The following is a 19,009-nucleotide window of genomic DNA, read 5'->3' as shown; positions in this document are numbered from 1 at the left end:
TTCACTAATCTTTTCTAGGGTTTTCTTTGTTTCTATTTCATTGATTTCTGCTGTGATCTTTTTTTTTTTTTTTTTTGGTCTTTTGGGTCTTTTTGGCATTTCTTGGGCTGCTCTCATGACATATGGAGGTTCCCAGGCTGGGGGTCTAATCGGAGCTGTAGACACCGGCCTACGCGAGAGCCACAGCAATGCAGGATCCGAGCCCCATCTACAACCTTCACCACAGCTCATGGCAACAACAAATCCTTAACCCACTGAGCAAGGCCAGGGATCAAACCTGCAACCTTATGGTTCCTAGTTGGATTCATTAACCACTGTGCCACAACAGGAACTCCCTCTCGTGTGATCTTTATGATTTCTCTCCATCTACTAACTTTAGGTCTTGTCTGTTCTTCTCTCTTGAGCTGCATTAGATTTAAATTTAGCTTGTGTATTTGAGCTTTTTCTTGATTCCTGAGGTGGGCTTTTATTGCTATAAACTTTCCTCTTAGAATGGCTTTTGCTGCATCCCATAGGTTTTGGAGTGTCATATCTTTGTTGTCATTTGCTTCTAGGTATTTTTTAATTTCTTCTTTGATTTCTTCAGTGATCCATTGATTGTTACATAGCATGTTGTTTAGTGTCCACGTCTTTGTGTTTTCTGCATTTTTTTCTTGTTGATTTCTAGTCATATAGCATTGTGGATGGAAAAGATCTTTGATGTGATTTCAATTTTCTTAATGTTGTGGAGGCTTGACTGTAGCCCAGGATGGGATCAATCTTAGAGAATGTTCCATGTGCACTTGAGAAGAATGTGTATTCTGTTGCTTTTGGATGGAATGTCCTATGAATATCTATTAAGTCCATCTGGTCTAATGCTTCATTCAGGGCCTGTGTTTCCTTATTGATTTTGGATTTGTTTTTGTTGCTCTTTTTTCTTCCATTCCTCTCTTGTTCTCTCCTCTTGTGGTTTGATGACTATCTTTAGTGTTGTATATGAGTTGATTTCTCTTATTTGTGTATCAATTATAGGTTGTTGGTTTTCAGTTCCTCTGAAGTGTTGATATAAGGGTCTGTATATATATATATGAGATTGTTTTAAGTTGTTGGTTTCTTAATTGCAAGTGCATCTCCAGTGTCCTGCATTTGTACCCTTCTCTTCTCACAGTTTCTGTTTTTGGTGGCGTAATTGTGCATGGATGATTTTGTATCTATACCTTTACTGGTGAGCCTTGTCATTTGTGATATTTTTGTTTCCTGTTGTGGCCTTTTCTTTTTTGACTAGAGAAGTTCTTTTAGTATTTGTTGTAAAGCTGGTTTAGTGCTGCCGAATCCCCTTAGCTTTTGCTTATCTGCAAAGTTTTTGATTTCTTCTTCAAATCTGAGTGAGAGCCTTGCTGAGTGAATTAATCTTGGTTGGAGGTTTTTTCCTTTCATCATGTTAAGTATATCATGCCACTCCCTTCTGGCCTGCAGAGTTTCTGCTGAAAAATCTGCTGACAACTTTATTGGGGTTCCCTTGTATATCATTTGTTTCTTTTCCCTAGCTGCTTTCAATATTTTCTCTTTGTCTTTAATTTTCATCAGTTTGATTAATATGTGTCTCAGGGTGTTCCTCTTTGGGTTTATTTTGTATGGTACTTGTTGTGCTTCCTGGATTTGAGTGACTGGTTCCTTTCCCATATTAGGGAATGTTTCAGCTGTTATCTCTTTGAATATTTTTTCTGTCCCTTTCTCTCTCTCTTCTCCTTCTGACACCCCTATAATACAGATGTTGGTGCATTTAACATTGTCCCAGAGTTCTTGACACTCTCTTCATTTGTTTTCAATCTTTTTTCTCTTTTCTGTTCTGCATCTGTGATTTCCACTAATCTGTCCTCCACCTCGCTGATTCATTCTTCTGCCTCTTGTATTCTGCTGTTGGCTGCTTCTAGTGAATTTTTTATTTCAGTTACTGTATTTTGCATCTCTTCTTGTTTAAGTTTTATGTCTTGTATCTCTTTGGTCAGTGTTTCCCGTTAATTATCCATCTTTGCCTCTAGTTTATTTCCAATGTCTTGCATCATCTTCACCATCAACAGTCTAGTCTTTTTCCTGGAGGCTGAGAATCTCCTGATCACTTAGTTGATTTTCTGGGGTTTTTTTCTTTCTTCCTCACCTGAGTTATAGTTCTCTGTCTTTTCATTTTTATAGATTTTCGGTGTGGTGACCTTTTTACAGATAATAGGGTTGTAGCCTCTCTTACTTCTGGTGTCTGCCCCCCTTGTGGCTGACATTGGTCCAGGGGCTTGCTGTAGGCTTCCTGATGGGAGGGACTGGTGCCTGCCCACTGGTAGGTGGAGCTGATTCCTATCCCTCTGGTGGGTGGAGCTTTGTCTCTGGATGGGATTAGAGGTGGGGCTGCGTGCCTGGGGGTCTTTAGGCAGCCTTTTTACTGATGGTTAGGGCTGTGATCTCACCTGGATTGTTGTTTGACTGGGGGCCTCTGAGTGCTGATGGATGGGGCCAGATTTTCCCAAAATGGCCACCTCCAGAGAAAGGCACAGCTGCTGAATATTCCCTAGAGCTTTGTTTCCACTGTCCTTCCCCCACAACAAGCCACATTCAACCCCTGTTTTCCCAGGAGGTCCTTCAAGAACCACAGTCAGGTTTGACCCAGATTCCTATGGAGACTTTGCTTTGCCCTGGGACCCAGTGCACGCAAAAGTCTGTGTGCACCTTTTAAGACTGGAGTCTCCATTTCTCCCAGTCCTGTGGAGCTCCTGCACATAAGCCTCACTGACCTTCAATGCCAGATGCTCTCAGGCTCTTTTCTCAGTGTCAGATCCCCACACGTGAGGGTTTGATGTGGGGCTCAGAACTCTCACTCCTGTAGGTAAGTCTCTGTGAACCAATTACTTTCCAGTCTCTAGGGCTTCCCACCCAGGAGGTATGGGGTTGTTTATATCACAAAATTGCCCCTCCTACCTCTTGATGTGGCCTTCTCTTTGTCTTCTGGAGTAGGATATCTTTTTTGTGCATCAACAAAAACTCAGCACATGAGTGAAAAAATTTTAATTGTATCACCAATGCTAAATATGAACCTGTGCTTGAAAAATATTTTTTTAATGGCATACCTGTTTTCTCCTATGACTTTGCCAAAAGTTAGTATGTTTAATAAGTATGTGGTTGCATACCCACCTATCACCAGTTCTACTATTGGTATTACCGTCTTGAAGAACACTTTATCTGGAAATGATGAACAATGTAAGCTGAAGAATGATTGTAGAAACTTGATGCTTAGATTGTTCCCACAAACTTACCACTGTCATCCAGGGGGTACTGGAATGGCCCAGAGGAAGCAGAGGGAGTGAGACAGAGAGACAAAAAAATCTTAATAGTTTGGTAAAGAAACCTTAATGGTTAATAAATATTCCAAAGACAAACATCCTGAAACCACATCTGTAATAAGCATAAAATGTTTTCATTTTGATGATGCTAGGACTGACTGTCCTCTCCACAAATATGAATAATGTGATTAGATTATATTAATAATCATATCAAATATGATTAATTAGATCTAGAATAGAGTCTTGATTTAATCAGATGTGTTAAATGTACTTCTTCTTATCAAACATTGGTTTTAATTTTTTGTATGACAATAATGACTAATTTTAGAATCATATTTGTGTTTTGATAGCTATCATTATTTATCAATATTTATAAAAGACTATAAATGGATTTCTAAGGACAGTGAGAAATAAAGTAAATAATGGGCAGACCACATTTACAAACATCAAGATAATAAAAGCTTCTTATCTTGCAAGACTCAGATATTATTTACTCTAGGAAGCCATCTCAGAATTCTTAACCTTAAGTCTAGTTTTGTTACTCCTCCTCTGTACACCAAAGGCCCAAATATCACCCCATTATAGTACTTTTGTGAATTCATTTATTTTTTTTTGTATGGTAAACTCTGGTAATAGAAACATATATTTGTTGAACATGCCACGTTCCTTTATTGATTGTGGCACAACAAATGACTCCAAAACTTTGTGGCTTAAAACAGTAATCATTTATTTTGTTCACAAATCTGCCATTCAGACAGGACTTAGCATGGAAGATTTCTCTTTGTTCTACACAGTAGCAGTAGGGTGGCTGAACTAGAACTAGAAAATCTATTTCCAAGATGGCTTCACTGAATGGCTGGCATATTAGTTATCCATTACTGCATGGCAATTTAACTCAAATTTAGCAAATTTGAAAGAAAATAAACTTTTTTTACACAGTTTCTCTGGATCAGAATTTGAAGATCATCTGAGTGGTTCTGCTCAGGGTCTTTCATGACACTGCAGCCAAGACTGACTAGGACAGCGGTCATGTGAAGCTTGACTGAGGTTGTTGAATCTGCTTCCAAAGGGTTCACTCGGATAGATAATGATTTGGTCCTAGCTATTGGCAGAAGACCTCCATTCCTCACCTGTAGATCTCTCCATAGAACTACTTCAGTGACTTTAGAACATGGCAGATGGCTTTCACCCAAGTGGTTCAAGTGAGAGCAAAACAGGGGTTGTATTTGTTTTGTCACTTAGCTTAAGAGATCACACACTGTTGTCTTTGTGGTATATTGGTCACACAGTTCAGCTTTATTTAGTGTTAGAGGGGACTACCCAAGGTCATGAATACCAGAAGCCAGAAATCATTGTGGACCACTTTAAGGGCTGACTACCACAGCTGATGCATTGCTATTAACTGTTACCTCTGCTTCCAATAGGACTGGGTTTTCTCTCAGCATGATGACTAAGTCTCAAAAGAAAGAACATGTAGAGTTCCTGCTATGGCTCAGCAGTAATAAATCTGATTAGTATCCATGAGGACATGGGTTCAATCCCTGGCTTCACTCAGTGGCTTAAGATCCAGCATTGCAGTGAGCTGCAGTGTAGTTTCCTGAAGGGGCTCAGATCTGATCTGGCATTGCTGTGGCTGTGGCTGTGGCCAGCAATTACAAATCTGATTCTGCCCCTTGCCTAGGAACTTCCATATGCCATGAATTTGGCCCTAAAAAAGCGGAAAAAAAAAAAAAAAAGAAAGAAAGAAAGAAAAAGAAAAGAAAGAAGATGTAGATAATCAAGATACAGGCAGTGGCAAATGGCACAATGGTTGGGTCAGTTTGTGGATATGTATTCAGAAATTGGAGCAACTCATACCTACTTTATTCTACCAATAGAAGCAGTTATTTTATCTCACACAGACTACTCGATAGGAAGAATATAAAAGATTTTTGTGGTTATCTTTAATTGCTGACATGATTTTCTTTTTTTTTTCTACAATCATGGCTACTCAACTTAGCACAATGTTTGGAATTCAATAGGCATTCACTATTGATTAGTACAGGTATATACCACTATCATTTTAGAATTTAGATTTATATATATTAGCATATTCACAAATTACAGCTTTTTAATGTCCCCATTAAAATATTCATTTTATTATTTAAGATTAGCCATTTAGCATTGCTCTTTCAAAAAGAAAAAATCAAATTATGAAAATTACTTTTTCAAAATAGCTTTGTAAAAATTATTCTTCAGTAGAACCTCAGACAATTAAAAGCAATTAAATATGACAGTATTTTTATTATTTGATGTTGAATTAGTAGATAGCAAATATCACAGCTATTAAGGAGTGGAATTCATAGAATTTCTTTCAAAGACATTAAGGTCTTATATAATGTAGAAATCAGAGGAAAGTTAACAGGAAAGGTGCGTGAAGCTTTTGAGTAACTTATTACATATGGTTTACTCATAACCAGCTCCAAATGGAATGTGTAACTCTAAACAGTTGAGGGTGAGGTATTACTATACAAAGATACACCCAAATTGGTTTCAGTAAGACTTCTTTAGTTAAAGGTGACACTTGAGATGTTAATGTCTATGTTGTTTACACTTTTTAGCAAAAACTGACTGTATTTTCTGAAAGATAGAAAAATAAAATTACAATCCTGCTGAGTCCAGTTTCACATTTAGATCATTCCTTTCAACCAAATTATAAAGGTTTTATAAAACTAAGGCAGACATTTAATTGCTATTGCAAGAGCAGCGCCATTCCAATATAACATTCAGTAACACATATTATCAATCAAATTGAATTTTTAAGACTGCTTTGTATAGAATACACACTCAATTATATACTCCGTGTCATGAATAGTTTTCTAAGGACCTTAATCCATATTGGCTTTGACTCTGTTCCCTAGGGTTCTTTGCAGCATTAAATCTGGAGTGAGAAATTGTAATGAATAGATAAACAGTTCAGTACAGTATCTAAGAATAGTATGCAAACCATAGCCCAGACTGGCTTTTGTTGCTGTTTAACAGCTAAGCACAAACTGAAGCAACTTGACTGTAACCTGAATAATCAGAAAAAAAAAACTTAGCATTAATTTTCACCTTGAGTAATTATGCTGAAGTTTTATTATCAAAGAAATTGTCCATAAAGTGTTCACTTTCATTAGCACTTCTCCTAGGAAATTATTTTGAAAACAGAGCAAATTCTATAATACTTCTTATATTAAATGCTGTACACCATGAAGGTAACTCAGACAGGTTGATTTGCATTAGCAACAACGACAAAAACAAAAACTTCAACCTAAAATATGAGAAGAAGTTTTATTTCAAGAAGCTCCAGGAAGATGATTCTAGTTACAGGGAAAGAAAGGTGCAGAGCCTCAGAAAGAAAGAGCTTGGCATATACCAAGGACTATCAGAAAGTACATGTGGCTGAAGTGTAAAAGTGAAGCAAAAGGAAGAGTGAGACCATGTAAGTTTGGAGGATAGGCAAGCAACAGTGCATATCTGTAGGTAGACAGTGTATGCTATGATAATTTTAAATGGACTTCTTTCCAAGGACAATGGAAGGATATGGAAGACTGTTAAGTTAGAAAATATTTTTATCATATGATGGTTTAGTGAAGAGATTGTAAATGTTCAAAGTGAAACTATAGGGACAAGCTTGGAGATAATTCATACTGGAGATAGATGATGGTTGCTTGCACTAAGGTAGAAGCAATGATGATGGAGTGGAGCAGACATATTTGAAATACATTATGTAGAACCAGTTGAACTGGGGGTGGATTGGATATGCAATCTACAAGAGATGGAAATAATTAGAAAGACTATCAGGTTTCTGAATTGGGCATCTATTCCATTTTAAAGCCATTTAGTGATATGGGAGAGGACTAGGGGGAGAAAATTGGGGAAAACTCAATAGTTCTTTTTGGGTATGTTAATTCTAAAATGCTTATAAAATATGTGAGGGATAAAGTCAATATTCCTTAGTTATAAAAGTAAAACAGAAAAAAAAATGTTGGTACTGTGGATATGAGAGTGAACAACATAAAGAGGATTTTCAAAGTAATAGGAATGAAGGAGCACTGTTTGGAGATGACATAATACTATACTAGAACATCCTAAAGACACTACCAGAAAACTATTAGAGCTCATCAATGAATTTGGTAAAGTTGCATGATACAAAATTAAACACATAAATCAATTTCATTTCTACATACTAACAATGAAAGATCAGAAAGAGAAATTAGGGAAACTATACCATTTATCATCACATCAAAAAGAATAAAATACCTAGGAATAAATGCCCCTAAAGAGACAAAATCCTGTACTCTGAAAATATAAGATGCTGATGAAAGAAATCAAAGATGACCCAGATAGATGGGAAAATATACCATGCTCTTGGATTGGAAGAATCAATATAGTAAAAATGACAGTACAACTTAAGGCAATCTACATTTTCAATGCAATCCCTATCAAATTACCAATGACATTCTTTACAGAATTAGAACAAACTATTTTAAAATTTGTGTGGAAATATAAAATAACCTGAATAGCCAAAGCTATATTGAAAAGAAAAAATGGAACTGGAGGAAAGAGGCTCAGTTAGGACAATACTACAAAGCTGCAATTATCAAAACAGTATGGTACTGGCACAAAAACAGAAATAGAGATCAATGGAACAGGATAAAAAGCCTGGAAATAAACCCAAGCACCTATGGTCAACTTATCTGTGACAAATGAGCCAAGAACACACAGTGGAGGAAAGATAATCTCTTTTATAAGTGGTACCAGGAAAACTGGACAGCTGAATGTAAAAGAATGAAATTAAAACATTGTCTAACATCATACACAAAAATAAACTCAAAACGGATTAAAGACCTAAATGTAAGGCCAAATGCTATAAAACTCCTAGAGGAAAACATAGACAGAGTGATACTTGCCATAAACCACTGCAACATCTAGTTTGATCCACCTCTAGAATACTGGCAATAAAGACAAAAGTAAACTCAAAGCTTTTGCACGGCAAAGGAAACCATTAAAAAGCCAAAAAGACAACCCACAGAATGGGAGAAAATCTTTGCAAATGATGCAACTGACAAAGGCTTAATCTCCAAAATATACAAACAACTCAACAACAAATAACCCAATCTAAAAATGGACAGAAAACCTAAATAGACATTTCTCCAAAGAAGACATATGGATGGGCAGCAGGCACATGAAAAAATGGTCAACATGACTAATTATTAGAGAAATGCAAATTTAAACTACAATGAGGTACCACCTCACACCAGTTAGAGTGGCCATCATTGGCAGGTCAACAAGCAACAAATGCCAGAGAGGATGTGGAGGAAAGGGAAATCTCCTTCATCAGTGGGGGAATGTATACTGGTACAACCACTGTGGAAAACAGTATGGAAGTACCCCATAAAACTAAATATAGAACTACCATTTGATCTAACAATCCCACTCCTGGGCATATGTCTGGACAAAACTTTTATTGAAAAGCATACATGCACCCCTATGTTAATTGCAGCACTACTCAGAATAGCCAAGACATAGAAAAACCCAAATCTCCATTGACAGATGAATGAATTAAGAAGATGTGGTGCATATATACAGTGGAATACTATTTAGCCATAAAAAGGACAAAATAATGCTATTTGCAGCAAAATGGATGGAACTAGAGATTCTCGTACTAAGTGAAGTAATTCAGAAAAACACAAATACCGTATGATACCACATATGTTTGAAGTATAAATATGGCACAAAAGATCTATCTACAATGCAAAAATAGATCATGGACATGAAGGGCAGATATGTGTTTGCAAGGAGGTAGGGGGTGGGGGGAGAGGAGGGATGGATGGGAAGTTTGGAGTAGGTAGATGCAGACTATTACATTTAGAATGGATGGGTGATAGGATTCTGCTGTATAAGCACAAGGAACTGTATCTGGTCTCTTGAGTTAGAACTTGATGGAAAATGAAAAAAAAAATAATATGTGTGTACGTGTGGCTGGGTCACTTTGCTATACAGCAGAAATTGAAGTAACATTGTAAATCAATTACACTTTAATAAGATAAAAACTTTTCAAAGAAAATATAAAGATGAAGGCCAAGAACAGAGCTCTACAAAGAACTTTAATAGTTGTATATAAAAATAACAGCTAAAACATTTTGAAAAAAAATGGAAGACTACAATGTTATAAAATTAAGAAAATTTAAGAGTTTGTTCAAAAAGAGAGCAGCCATGCTCAAGGTCCAATAAGAAACATAGAAAATAGCTATTTCAGTTGCCTGGGGGGGGAGGGGGGACAAAAGACATTAGAAATATTAACAGAATAAAAAAAGATAAGAAAAATGAAGACATTAGGAGATTCTCTCAAAATACTTTACTATGAAGGGAAGAAAAGAAATGTAGACAAAACAGTGGGCATATTGCAGGATCAGGGACATATTTTTTGGTAAGATGGGAAATACTCTGGCAGCTTATATACTGAGAGAATGATACACAATAGAAAAGGAGACGATGATGCAGAAAAGGGGGCAATTGTCAGAACATCCCTCTGGCTGAGGAAGAGATAAAGCAAGGAAAGAGAGTGATGATAGTTGGAGTGATAGAAGAAGCCAGTTCCTCAAGAAGATGAGAAGGATGGAACATAGAAAAAGAAGAAAAAAGGAGAGTCTGTTTACCAAAACAGGAGGAAACAGGAGCAGATGGAACAAAGTGTGAAATAATTATTTCAGAGAGTGAGAAATGAATTTTATAGGAAAACACAGCAGAACTGCTGTGGGACCTGTTTGAGGTTTGTCATCATGAATTTAAAGTGAAAACAGTGCTGTGTGATTTTCTCTGGCAGTCTTCATTTCCTTGGTACAGGCACAGAGGAGAAAATAATTTGGCTTCTCTAGGGTTGGGGATAGTATATCAGATGACAACAGAGAGAGAGAGGAGTAAGTGGGCTGAGCATGTTTGCCAAGATGTGATTATACTTAGAGACTAGGGAACTAATCTTGAAAAAGGAATTCAGGAAAGATGGGAGGGTGAGACACAGAGATAATGAGAAAAGGTGGAGTCACGTCTTGGGTCTTAAGGAAGTGGAAGAATTAAAGGAGTTGTGGTTCTAGAACAAATGTCTTAGTATATATAGAAAGTTATGGTTAACTAGCGGAATGTTGGAAATCCAGATCCAAGAGAAGGCTGAGTTTCTGATGATGACAGCATCCAATGTGTATCCAGAAGAGCAGATGGCTGAGGTGGATTGAAAGAAACAGTCGCTGGGGGTGGAGAGGTAGAGATCTGAGATCCCAGTTTCCCTAGAGATCATTGATAAGTAAATCACTCAGGTTGTGTGAAGGAGAGGAAGGCGGTTGGTACAGTCACTACACCTACAAGGAATACAGTGTGTTTATTTCACTGAACTGTTCTTTTTAATGCAATCTGATTTATTTCTCTTTGGTTTACATGAACTCATGAAAAAGAGAACCCTTTCAATATAGTTCTTCAATTATGTATCCTGAAAATGTATGCATTATAAACCAAACAACTTATCACTGCAGTTCTGGGAAATGCTGAATCCAGAAATGATTGAGAATAGATGCTGAGATAGCAAGACGCACCAGGGAAGTCATAGAAGAACTAGACACCTCGGAGCAGAGCAGAGAAAGACATTCAATAGCAAATACATGTGAAGTTAAGGGAGATATGAATTCAGAACAAAAATCGTATTACTGTTAAAAAGGCATGTGTTAGGTCGTCAAATCTTTTCCCCACTATGTATGACTTACATAGCCCTGTGTCTTGAACATAGAGATAGTGGTTCCCATGTCATCTGGTTGCTTTAAAGATTAAATGAGGAGAAATATGTAAAGCCCTTTATTATACTGGGTATAGACTAAGCACTATAACCAAAAGATTTACAATTACAGTTACTTCAAAAAGAAGTTTATTCTCTGCCACCTAACAGACCAGGGTGGAGAGGTGAGCCCTGCTTTGCGAAGCCATTCAGGGACTTACTTTCTTTCCATCTTAATGTTTTCTCATAGCCTATGTTATGGTTGAAGCTGGCTGATCTTCATGTCTGCATTTCTATTTTGGAGGGCAAGAAAGAGAAGAAGTCTAGGGCAGATAGCTTATCTTAAAGAAGCTGAAATACAGTGTCATTTCATTGAAATACAGGGTTATTTCAACATCCACATGGCCAGAGTAGTCTCTAGAAGACCAGCCTTCATTTGGAAGTTTTAGAGTCTAATAACAAAATAAATAAGAGGAAGATGGATCCTAGAACAGAGTTAGAGTCTCCAACACAGCACCTACCACAATACTTGGTCTATATCGTTACTAATCATTAGTTTCATTAATTACCCCTTTCAGGAAAAACCTTCATTCATTCTTTATAAATTTTGACTTTTAAGTGCAAGTACATTGGATTTTTATTTCTAAATATATAGTTAAATTATTATTAACATATCTCCACCAACATTTCAGGAACACTTTGCAAGTACAAGTGTTTAACCTGATGTTTTACTGAGCTATTCCTGTAACAAAATGGTGGCACACCGCTTGGTTTAAGTTTACAGAGAACTTTAATTCAGATTCTACACTGAAACACTTATGTCCAGATATGAGTGGAAACGAATCTATTATTTGACCAAGTGCAACAAATTTATGTATGTGGGCCCAACTCAAGTAAAACTACTCATAAGTAGCAAGTTAATAAAATGACCATAAATAAAGTGTTATTCACTTTATTTGGTAAATAGTCTCACAGCCGTATATTATCTCTGCCAAAAAAAATCTGTGACTGTCTAGTTTTGCTACCTCTGTTTTACTTTTTAAGCTCTTTTTTTTTTTTTTTTTGGCTTATGAATACATCTAGCCGTTCAGCTTATATCTAGTGAGGCAGGAGAACATTTGCCTCTGATTCTATCAAAGCATTTCCAATAATGATCTATGCTGAATAAAGCAGCTATAGCAGCACTAGGGACATGTAAATCAGAATGTTAATGAAGAACTGAATGCACTCACATTTAAAGAGTTCCCAAGATTGTGGTTCATAGAACCAAAATAGGTCATCACAGCTCAAAGTCAATTTGATTGGGGAAATAAGGCACTTAGCTTCTATTGGCAAATGAAGAACTTTGTAACAAGGACTTCATAAAATCAAAGAAAATACAACCAATTCCATTTAAAACAGTAGTATCTATCTATCTGTCTGTCTATCTATCTATCTATCTATCTCTATCATATATCTATCAATATATGTATAAGGCAAATACCTTCTCATTTCCTTTCTTTTGATCAATGGGTGCCATCTCCTTTAAAGTCATTTTATATTTTACCTTCTCCAAGAGGTTGTCCCTGATTATTCCCTATACTCTTGTGTTCTACATTAAATACTTCAAAATTATTTTAAAACTTTGAAGGCTCATTGATATATGAATCTGTAAAGCAAAAGCAATAGTATTTCACTGCTTTACATGCTAATACTCCAGACATAGAAAAAGAAACTGACATGTAGTTAGTACATGTTATAGATCAGTTTCACTCATATATACATTTTCATTTACTTTAATGCAGTATTGTACATTGGTTGAAAATCATGATCCAGAATCAGGAAGTCCTATATTTGAATTGCCTACTTGGCAATTTTTGTGTAAGTCACCCTGGACAAAGTAAGCCTAAATTTCCTCATTTTGGTAATTACAGAAGCTACTCAGCAGTGTTTCTTCATGATAAAGTAATGCATTGCAAAGCACCTAGATTATCATGTTATAGGGAGTTCCCATCGTGGCTCAGCAGTAACAGAACCGACTAGTATCCATGAGGATGCAGGTTTGATCCCTGGACTTGCTCAGTGGGTTAAAGGATCTAGTGTTGCTGTGCACTGCAGTGTAGGTCATAGACATGGCTCAAATCCTACATTGCTGTGACGTAGGCCAATGGCTCCAGCTCTGATTTGACCCCTAACCTGGGAACTTCCATATGCCACTGGGTGTGGCCCCAAATAGACAAAAAAAAAATCCTGCTGCAGAGTAAGCAGTAAATAAATAGCAGTTGTTGTGATTACTCATTTTTTTTGAAACTGAAGGGATAATAAATCCAGTTGTATAGGTGACAAACCAAGGTTCAAAGATTTTAGGTAACTTCAAATCTAAATGGAAACTGTCTTTTGTATCTTGCTCTCCACCAGTACCTAACAGAATGACCATTAAAAACAGCATCTCACTTCTAGGCAGGGGTTTGGTTGATAATCTGGATCCTGGGAAAGAGAGATAATAATTGTTTTCTCATACATTCTGGCTCCTGTTGTTTTTCACATGGTATTGTTCTGACACCAGCGCTTTTTAGTATTAAGTAGCTTTTGTTCTGCAAATCCAGCTGCCTCCCTCTCTGTGCTTTCTCTTTAAAGGGAAGAGAGACGAGAGAAAAGGAACCCAATTGGGTCTGACCTAAAGCTAAGTGTGTAGACAGTGGACAGTGAAGCAGCTCTGCACTGGGTTCTGAGATGTCCACATTATTTTCTGCCTGACTCCAGAGCTAATGTGACTGTACTACAATATGCTATTTCTCCTTGAAAGAAGTAATATTTATTATTTTCTTATAGGCATAGCATAAAGTTAAGAACTGCTAAGCATTGAGTCAAGCAATGAGTTTAAAGAAAAATGGCAAAAAGAAAATGCACAAACACCAAGTTTAAAGATCAGCATTTGGTTTAGTTCCCTGTGCTATATAGCAGGTACTCTGCTCAATATTCTGTGCTTATCTATATGGGAAAAGAATCTGAAAAAGAATGGGTGTGTGCATATGTATAACTGAATCACTTTGTTGTATAGCAGAAATTATTACTACATTGTAAATCAAAAATAGCATATATATGAAGTCATATATCTCAGTATCATAAGTATCATGGTATATACATCACCCACATGAAGCATAAATATATGCATATATAAAATTTAAATTGAGTTATTTCTAAAGCTTGGGATGTTGATAGTTCACGGGAAATTTATTTTATTCATCTCAAGGCATACCAGTGTTTGGAAAGCATGTTCTATTTCTACCTGTATGTTTTCATAGAACCAAGTGAAGAAAGTTCTGTATGATTCCAATGATCTGGTGAATGGCTCCTACTTTTAGAAGCAATGGATGGAAGTTGCTTTGGTTGGGGCAGGACTAGTGGGAGGGAAATTGAAGAAAATTGCAGTGTTGTGGGTGACAGGTGATAAACTGAATTAAGTGGAGATGTGGTGACAAAGAAAATATATTGTAAAATATCTGGAAACTAACTAGATTAGTGCTTGGAAATTAAGAGAGAGTTAAACAAAAAAGCATAAAGTGGAATAGGATAAACAGGTTTTTAAAAAAAAGAGAGAAAAGATTTTTAATTAATTAGGAACAATTTGAGTGAGTTTTAAGGGTTATAAAATAATAAAGATCATTTAGATAAAAGTAACATATATGCAGTAACCAAGAGTTTAAGGAATTTTTATAAAAATAATTATTCAATCATTTAAAAAATCTTATATCGAGTTCCCATCATGACTCAGGGGAAACAAATTGACTAGTATCCATGAGGAGGCAGGTTTGATCCCTGGCCTTGCTCAGTGGGATAAGGATCTGGTGTTGCCATGAGCTGTGGTGTAGGTCACAGACATGTCTTGGATCCCACGTTGCTTCGGCTATGGTGTAGGCCAGGGGCTACAGCTCCTATTTAACCCCTAACCTGGGAACCTCCACGTGCCATGAGTGCAGCCGCCCAAAAAAGACAAAAATAAATAAATAAATTAAATTAAATTAAAAATCTTATATCAGGAGTTCCCATTATGGTGCAGCAGAAATGAACCCAACTAGTATCCATGAGGATGCCGGTTTGATCCCTGGCCTTTTTCAGTGGGTTAAAGATCCTTCATTGCTGTGAGCTGTGGTGTAGGTCACAGATGCAGCTTGGATCCTGTGTTGCTGTGGCTGTGGCATAGGCCAGTAGATGCAGCTCTGATTGGACCCCTATCCTGAGAACCTCCATATACTTCGGGTGTGGGCCTAAAAAGCAAAAAAATTTAAAAAAAATTTAAAAAAATAAAAAAATTAAAAATCTTATGTCAAATACTTTGTGCTTCATGGTAGCTCTTCTTTAGAATCATTTAAAGATTTTATTCTAATTTTAAGATTTAACCCAAAGTAAAATGTAGTATTTCAAAGAAATGAATTAAAGATATAAAAGCTATAGTATTTTGTTCTGTCTAAAACTTTTATCTTTATTCAAAGATTTATTTCAATGTAAAGTTCTCTACCCAATATAAAGATATTTTAGTTTGGTTATTGCTGGAACACTTGCAGACCAAAAGTTTCATATGTTTTAATGGGTTATATTTGTTTTAGTTAAAGTGTTGTCTAAAAAAGGATATTTAAAAAAACTCTTGCTCATTGCTTTGATTTTATCATAATCAAGCAGCATTTATTCCACTTAGGCAGTGTCAGGCATCCAGATTGAGGTCAAACATTCAGTTAATTTGGATGAGCCAGGGACATTGTAAACACCACCCTGAAACAACAGTTCAACCTCAGCATATTTTTCATCAAATAAAATGAATTTTCCCATGATTTCTCATGTTTCAGGATACTAACTGTACAGCTGCTTTTGACCATCAACCTTTTTATGAAAGTTCAAAACAGGGATTTCAGTTTTGAATATAAATGAACTATGTGTTTTATTTGGGAGGATTCTATTGACATAGCCTTAGACAAGGCAGTGCAACAATGATCAACACCTCATTTTTTTTCTTTCTGTCAAGTGGTTAGAAGCAGAAGGGGAAAATAAACCCAAATCAAGAAGAAGAAAGAAAACAAAGAGTGGAAATCAATGAAATTGGAAATAGGAAAAAATAAAGAAAATCAATGAAACAAAAAGTTCATTATTTTTTAAAAATCAGTGAACTTGATAAATTAATAGAAAGTCTGGCAAAAATAAAAGAAGGCACAAATCACCAACATTAGAAATGTAACTAGGGATATCACTACACATACCAGAGAATATGTGAACAAGTGTAGGCTCATAAATTTGATTACTTATAAGAAATGGGCAAAATCACAAACCACCAAATCTCAACCAAGATGAAAGAAACAACCTGAACAGTCCTATGATCATTAAAGGAATTTAAGTATAATTTTGGGGAGTTCCCATCATGGCACTGTGGAAACAAATCTGACAAGGAACCATGAGGTTGCGGGTTTGATCCCTGGCCTCACTCAGTGGGTTAAGGATACGGCATTCCTGTGACCTGTGGAGTAGGTCGCAGATGCAGCTCGGATATGGCGTTGCTGTGGCTCTGGTGTAGGCCAGCAGCAACAGCTTCGATTAGACTCCTAGCCTGGGAACCTCCATATGCTGTGGATGTGGCCCTATAAAGACAAAAAAAGACAAAAAAAAATTTTTTTAAATATAATTTTAAAGTTTCCAGAGAATAAATCTTCATCAAGATGGTTTCATTGGAGAATTATATCAAACTTTTAAAGAATAATTAACACTAATTTTACATGTTATTTCAGAAAATAGATTAGGAAGGAAAATTTTCCAGTTCATGTTATGAAACTAGTATCACCCTGATACCAAACCCAAACAAAAAAAAAAAAGACAGTACAACAAAGAAAATTACAAACCAATATTGCTCATGGACACAGATGCAAAAATACTCAAAATTCTAATAAAACAATTCTGACAATGCTTTTAAAATACTTATATATCATGACCCAACAGTTTTTATTACAGGTATGCAAGTTTGGTTCAATATTTGAAAATAAATCAGTCAATAAAATGATATCAACAGACAAAATAAGAAATATATGGTGATGTATCAGTTGATGCACTAAAAGCATTTCATAGAATCTGGTGTTGCTGTGGCTGTGGTGTAGGCCGGCAGCTGCAGCTCCAATTTGACCCCTAGCCTGGGGTTCCATATGCCCCAGGCGTGGCCCTAAAAAAAAAAAAAAAAAAAAAAAAAAAAAGAGCATACAGAACCTTTTGGAGAGGACAGATATGTTTATGGTATGGTTGGTGGTGACGGTTTCACAAGTCTAAACTTATCTCTGAATTTATTAAAGGGTATTCATTAAATACATACAGCTTTTTGTATGCCAATTATAGCTCAGTAAAGTCGTTAAAAAAACAAACAAAAATTGGAATGCAACTCATAGGGGAAATGATGAAAAACATAGTTGTGGGGAAAATGACAAGTAGAAATCTAAATTAATAAGACCAAGTTTCTGTTTGTTACTGTATTATGTGAATGACATGCACATTCTTTCTGTGTATTATTTAAATAATTTTCACAGAAACTTTTTTGGGGGGAAAAAAGGCTTAATACCATGTTCATGTATTAAAAGTTTAGCATATTAAGAATATTAATTCTCTCCAAGTTTTTCCATAGATTTAATGAAATTTTTTAACAAAATCCTAGTTGAGTTTTTGAAGGCATAGATGAGCTTATTCTAAAATAAATATAGATATGGGAAAAAAGAAGGGATATATATATTTCTTTTTAAAAAAATAAAGTGAATATGGAAAGGCACATGTCTAGAATAGCTAATATAATTTTGCCAAAGTATAATAAAGTGAATGAAATCACTCTAATACTAAAGCCTATTATACAGTTACACTGATCAAGACAATGTGATATTAGTGAAGAGACAGACACCTGTATCAATGGAAAAGAATAAAAAATCAAGAAATAGGGCCACACAACCACAGCAAATTGATTTTTGACAAAGTTGCAAAGGCAATTCAATGGATGATGGAGGGAAAATTTGAACTACATCCAGTTCTATCCATTTTTTTTTCAATTGTGGATGTTATTAGTGAAAAATTTCTGACTGTGTGACTCCAAGATTTGTGGATTTAGGTTTAACTGTTTATACTGTAGATGTGTGTTCTAATGTAATAAGTTATTATGAAAAATATGCAAATTATACACAATTTTCAAGTATAAGATAGATATAAAGAGGAATTTAAAATTTTTAATTATACACCACAATGCATCATCTTATATGTGCTTAGGATGCAAGCATTTGCAATTTGATGACAGACTTTGTAAACAAAGGGAAGGTATTAAAGGATTTTTTTCCTTTTATTTTCATCTCACTTTTGGCTTCAATTTTTGACCCTTAAGTCAACTGCTCTGAGATATTACAAAAGACTAAATAATATAAGTGACAGTCTTACAGTGTTAGTCAGAGCATATCATGATTCTCCAGAGAATATTCTCTGTATTATTAATAGTGGAAACTTAACCAGTTTCTGGAGTCAAATGAATGTGAAGAATCCTGGGTTTGCTCATGATGTTTGAAATATGTATAAGTTCTGTAGTGCTAAGAGTGCAGAAAACCAAAATGCACTTTTTTATTTTCTTCTAAAAAATCTCCTCTTATACTTTCATCATTATATCTCCCTGAAAAATATATAGTGATTGAGAGCTGTAAGTTGTTTATGGCATGCATACAAGTGTATATATTTTAATATTCAGAGCTATTGAAAGATGGTAAAGACTTAATGAACTAAATATATTTCCGTAAAATGTTTATGTCTTTTGTTTTTTCTGTATCTTATGAAGTGGGTCAGAACAAATAAATCTGGAGGGTTTCATAAAGACCAGAAAAAGCTGTATTGTATTTCTTCTTATACGACCAGTAGATATACTTTGGTAAGTAAATGTTGG

Source organism: Sus scrofa, chromosome 6, assembly GCF_000003025.6.
Source record: "Sus scrofa isolate TJ Tabasco breed Duroc chromosome 6, Sscrofa11.1, whole genome shotgun sequence".
Taxonomy (NCBI): Eukaryota; Metazoa; Chordata; class Mammalia; order Artiodactyla; family Suidae; genus Sus; species Sus scrofa.
The sequence above is the reverse complement of the archived record's forward strand: the minus strand, read 5'-3'. Positions refer to the sequence as shown.